Source organism: Myotis brandtii, unplaced genomic scaffold (assembly GCF_000412655.1).
Source record: "Myotis brandtii unplaced genomic scaffold, ASM41265v1 scaffold291, whole genome shotgun sequence".
Taxonomy (NCBI): domain Eukaryota; kingdom Metazoa; phylum Chordata; class Mammalia; order Chiroptera; family Vespertilionidae; genus Myotis; species Myotis brandtii.
In genome coordinates, this window is record NW_005361118.1 from 492,917 (window position 1) to 499,029 (window position 6,113).

General features: G+C 39.6%; 1 protein-coding gene across 2 annotated transcripts in view; it reads right to left on the reverse strand.

The window, feature by feature from the left end:
- Positions 1 to 6,113, reverse strand: part of XRN1 (5'-3' exoribonuclease 1) — a 203,104-nt gene that overhangs the window by 184,254 nt on the left and 12,737 nt on the right. The window contains exon 1 of one of the 2 annotated variants that reach the window (XM_014542169.1): positions 4,485 to 4,490. The exons of the other annotated variant lie outside the window; for it this stretch is intronic. The gene's annotated coding sequence lies outside the window, so the exon portion shown is untranslated. Of the gene's footprint in view, positions 1 to 4,484; positions 4,491 to 6,113 lie in introns of those variants that run through there. 2 annotated transcript variants of the gene reach the window in all.

The window sequence follows — 6,113 nt, forward strand, 5'->3', positions numbered from 1 at the left end:
TGGGGGGGGGGGGGGTGAATTGGGGGAAAAGGAGACATATGTAAAACTTAAGACAATAAAAAAAATCAATAAACAATTTTAAAAAATAAAGAGGGTAAGACTCTGTTCTTTGAAATAGGAAGAGTTATGATCTATAGTTTGGTTACCTCACCTTCTTTCTTTTTTCTAGTATTAGCAGCCATTGATGCTTAACCCTTTGCAGTCCAATGTTATTTTTAGAATTCAAACAGTATGGTCCAAATTAATTGATGGGATTGAATGTTGAACTTTTTAATGTTCTTATTGCTCGACGTTGGACCTGCTCCTAGCGCCTGGTCTGTCGAGTCAGCCTCGAGGTTGGACCGAAAAGGGTTAATGCCTATTTCTATTAATTCACTTGAGGTTGCAAAATGGTGATATTCTATCATTTCTTTTTTATCATTTGGAATAGTTTTATAAAGAGACCATTTTACCATTTGGTTACCCAATGGTACAAGAAAGGTAGAACAAATGCTTAATTTTTTCCCCTTATCGGTTTTCAAGATTAGGAACAGTCCCTATCACCTTTGGAAGAGAACCCCTTTTTTTGAGTACCATTATGAATTAAAAAAGGATTTAAGCATATTTGATGGGTTTTAATATACTGAATTATTATTGTTGAGACTCAAAATTGTCCCACTTGGGGACACTATAAGCCTCTTACAGTTGTCTCTTCAAAACCTTTGCATGTTCCTAGTAGTCTTTATTAGCATCTTTGCTATATAGTATGATAAATTTCCAGGCCCACTAGAATACTTCCTGACTGACCTAGAATCTGTCATTTCTCCAACAAATCCTGATTTCTGTTAGCGAGCAAGGGTATTTCAAAACCATACCTGGGCACTAAGGATATATATTACCACTGGATTGATCATTGTTTTTAAGCCTGTTCCGTGGACATAGGGACAACAGAGGGACAGAGCTAGGAAATTTACACATGCATGTGTATGTCTCATAAGTTCATATTGATACTTCCAAATTCAAATTCAAGACTACAGAGTTTTTACTTAACGTTTTCTATATTACATCTGTAACTATTTTACACACCAAGAATCTTGGCTGTCAATGAATCAAGAGATAATAGAATTAAAATACACTATATTAGGCATTTACCATATCACCCAAATGGATTTCAAAAAAACAACATTAATATCACCACTACTATTGAGTATTGTTAATGTAAATTTTTTTGCATAAGTTTTCCTCATTCTCCCCATCCCCATTTACTTTGTAGTTGTGCTATCTATATACTGTCAGAGCATATAGCTATTATAGTAAACCCTCGATTTTGTGGACTTCAATTTAATGGACTTCAAATTTAATGGACAAAATTTCTGGTCCATATGTCACATGTGAAAATTAACACCGTGTTAATTTTAAAATGCTTTTAATCAAAATTTGCTTATAATTAAATTACAGGCTTTTTTGATTATTAATCACACTTATTTTTTAACTAATTTTAGCAAATAGGCCATATGTTGGAAAAAACACTAATTTCGCTTATGATATAAATAAATATTACATATCTACAACTATAGTCTACATATTTAAATCCAAGAGTCACCCTGTAAATGTTCGAGGAATGATCAGCAGGTGATCACCTGCATTACATGTGGTAACTGGTTCTGTTGTCACTTGGCCTGACTTTCTGCAGCAGTTTTAACTCTTTCCAGTTGATGTTCCCAGTGCCCTAAGCCACGCCCCAGCCGTGTGCATTTGTTTACTCAAGGGGACTGGTGAATGCAGGCATCTACTAGACCTATTCAGTATAAATTTAAAATTACAGTATACATAGAAAAATTTTCTATGAAATTAAACTTTTCATACATATTTAATACTACACAAATGTGTCGATATAAGTAAAAACAGATTTACTAATTTGTCAATTTTTTAACATATGCTACGGAAACCCTACATTATATAACGGACTTTAGGCTTTAATGGACACCCTCTTGCCCGAATTAGTCCATTATATTGAAGTTTTACTGTATATACTAAACTTTCTCCGTCAACTCTTGTTTTATTTTCATTCTTCAGGTAACCATATTTAATGTTCACCACTGGTCCTTCCATTATGTCTCCCTGGTCATTTTGTCTGAAGCTCATTCTCTAGATTCCTCAAGGAAGTACTCAAAGGAACAATATTCCCTGAACCACCGTACACTGACAGCAGTTTATTAGGTAATTCTGTCTGTGCAAAAGTCAGTTGAATATCATGTAACTCCAGTTTCTTCTAGCCTAAAAACTGTGATGAAAACCTAAATTTCTTTTCCTTGTAAGTCATGTGTTTCTTTCTTCTAAATACCCAAAGCTTATTTTTTTCCTTTAAAGTCAAGTAACTTTACTAGAATAGGTCTTGGTGTTGGTCATCTGAAACAATATTCTCAGGCACCTGGTATATTCTTTCAACATGCAATTTCAAATATATATATTTTAATTTCAGAAAAGTTTTCTTTAACTATAGTTTTAGTATTTATTGTTATATTGCTTTCATTTCCTTTTTCAGAAACCTCTATTATTTGTCTTTATTACTTTCTCTTGAAACTTATTTTATCTTTTAAATTTTCTTCTTTTCACCTTTTGTGTTTTCCTGATGGCATCATTTGCTCTTGCCTATTTTAGACTTCATTTCTGAAATAATTTTTTCATTTACGTCTATTTTTCCCTAGGTCTGTCACCTTATTCCAGAATTTTCATAATTGACTTATGTTGTTTTTTCATGGCTTATATAATTTTCTTAGTGCCTTTTAGCTCATTCTGAAATTGTAGGTTATTGTTTTGGTTTGTTTTGTGTACTCCTTCTATTATAAGCTTTTACTGTCTATAGGGAATTCAGTTCCTTTTTTTCCCTATAATAATTTTGCATGCTATTTGACCTTGATACATTTCAATTATTCACTTTTATGTAAATTTAATTTTCTTGAACTTTTAGAATAAGGGGATTCTGGAAAGCTTTAACTTCATAAAGCTCCCTCTTCTCCTGTTTGGGGTTTGGTTGGTGGTTTGTTTCTAAGATTTCTTTTTTTAAAATGCTCACCTGAGGATATGCTTATTGATTTTAGAGAGAGAGAGGGAGAGAGAAAAATACTGATGTCAGAGAGAAACACTGACCAGTAGCCTCTACCTGGGATCAAACCCAAAACCTAGGCATGTGCCCTGACTGGGAATTGAACCTGCGACCTTTTGGTGTACAGGACAATACTCCAACTTAGCCACAGAGGCCATGGCTCTAAGATTTCTTGACTCTGTAACCCTCTCACTTTTATTTGGACCTTCTTCTTTTATCTCTATTGTACCTTTTCTTATAAACTTACTAGAGGCCCAATACATGAAATTTGTGTAAGAGCAGGCCTTCCTTCCCCTGGCTGCCCACGCCAGCTTCCCTCTGGCACCCAGGACCCAGGCTTCCCTCTGGCACCCGGGACCTGGGCTTCCCTCCGGCCGCCAGCAGGCATCCAGGACCCAGGGTTTCCTCTGGCCGCCAGCAGGCACCTGGGACCAGGGCTTCTCTAGCAGCCCCAGCTTCGTCCGGAAGGTCATCCGGTCTAATTAGCATATTACGCTTTTATTATAATAGACTAGTGGCCGGTGCACAAAATTCGTGTGTGGGGGGAGTGTCCCTCAGCCTGTCCTGCACCCTCTCCAATCTGGGACCCCTCGGGGGATGTCCGACTGCCGATCCCGATGGGATCGGGCCTAAACAGCAGTCGGACATCCCTCTCGCAATCCGGGACCGCTGGCTCCTAACCGCTCACCTGCCTGCCTACCTGATCGCCCCTAACCACTCTGCCTGCCAGCCTGATTAATCTCAACTGCCCCCCCCTTCTGGCCTGATCACCCCTAACTGCCAGCTCCTGCCAGACTGATTGCCCCCAACTGCCCCCATCTTGCTGGCCTGCTCACCCCCAACTGCCCTCCCCACCAGCCTGCTCGCCCCCAACTGCCCTCCCCTGCCAGCCTGATCGCCCCTAACTGCCTCTGCCTCAGCCCCGCCACTGTGGCTTTGTCTGGAAGGACATCCAGAAGGTCTCCCAGTCTAATTGGCATATTACCCTTTTATTAGTATAGAAGATATATCACTCGGAGCGGTTTCTCTTTAGGGTGAGCTTTGCCTTAGAATGGTGCCTTGGCAAGTCAGTCTTCAAAGTTGATAGGAGGTAGACTGCTCCTGCCCTTTAAAGCTCCTCAGTTATAGCTACTACTGTCCAACCAACCCTCATAGTTTTTTAGTAACTATTCTGGAGTTCTCCTGTTTTAGGTATATTCGATGTTGCCCCATTGCTTCCTTCTTCCTCTTGCAGAGATGCCAATACTGATTGGGTCTAAAGGCTCTTGGTAGTTTGTTCCCATCTCCTTGTATTTGGGGGTTTGTAGAAATACTCTATTACATGATTTTATTATAATTGTTCTAGGCATTTAAAATTTTGCTAATTGCTCTCTCTATCTTTATGTAAGGATTCAGAGACCAAAAACTATGCTACTACCACCATCACTACCAACTTTCCAGAACCTACCCCTCCACCAAACCTCTTTCCAGCCTCTTCCCCCAAAATTAGCTTTTCCACTATTGTGACTCATTTAGGCACTCACTCATCTTGCAAGCACTGCATGGTAACCCTTTATAACATCTGCTTTTGTTTTTGTTGTTGTTAACTACCAGAATCAAACATTTTTGAAAGACATCACTTTGATGAACCAATTAAAACCTATCCTTATTGTTCATATCATAAAACTGCCTTAGATTATTTTTGTTCTTCAGTAACAAAATCCTCAGGATGGAGAGAATCACATAATTTCACCAAACCGAATTCCATGCCAAAGAGTAAAGAGTAAAAATATTACTGAACAAATCATGTATTATAAAATGAGTCTGAATAACAGTCTTTTTTTCACTTGAGAAAGTGAATGATGCATGGCAGGTACTCAAATGTTTTCTGAATGAAGGACTAAGAAAAACCAAAGTTAGCTGTTTCCCTTTCTGCAATGTATCAGTAACCTCTTCTCTGGAAAGAAGTATCTCCTTAATCTAACACAACCCATATTTCAAATAAATTAAAGATAAACTACCATTTTGGAATTTTTTGTAAATTTTCCTCATATACCAAATTTGACTGTAACAACAACAAAGAATTATTTCTGGAAGTTTAACACTACCTTCATGCTATGGTACTTTTTTAAAAAAAAATAAACTATAACTCCACAGAGCATGATGGTGTACCCTGGATTACTATGCCCCACCACAAATACAATGCAACTAATTCAATTAGTGATACACATTTCAAAACTAATTATTTTCTGCAAAATACAAAATGGACAAGAGATCTACTGAAATCATTAAATGTGACCTATCACTCAAAGTCTAGCAGTCTGACTGCTTTCTAGGCCCTTTCCACAGTTCCAATACATTGGTGTGCTAACACACACACAGCTAACACGCAGCTAACACACCCCTAACACACACACACCTAACACAGACACACACACCCCTAACACACACACCTCACACACATATCTAACACACACAGACCATCTAACACACAGACCGCCCAACACACACACCCCTAACACACACACACACATCTAACACACACACACACACACACCCCTAACACACACACCTCACACACATATCTAACACACACAGACCATCTAACACACAGACCGCCCAACACACACACCCCTAACACACACACACACATCTAACACACACACACACACCAACACACACACACCTCTAACACACACACCTCACACACACATATCTCACACACACAGACCGCCCAACACACACACCCCTAACAGACACACACACCTCACACACACATATCTCACACACACAGACCGCCCAACACACACACACCTAACACACACACACACCCCTAACACACACACTTCACACACACCTCACACACACACCACACACACACGAGCCTCCAAACAACCAATGCCCTTCCAAGTGTACTTTTTTGGAATGGGACACTGGTTCGGCAGTGCCAGATTCAGGCAAGGGGCGGGGGCTCTCTCGGGGTGAGCACGGTTCCGGTGGGGCGGCGCCGGCGGCGCGGGGTGTTTTCCGGGCTCGGGAGGCCCCAGGG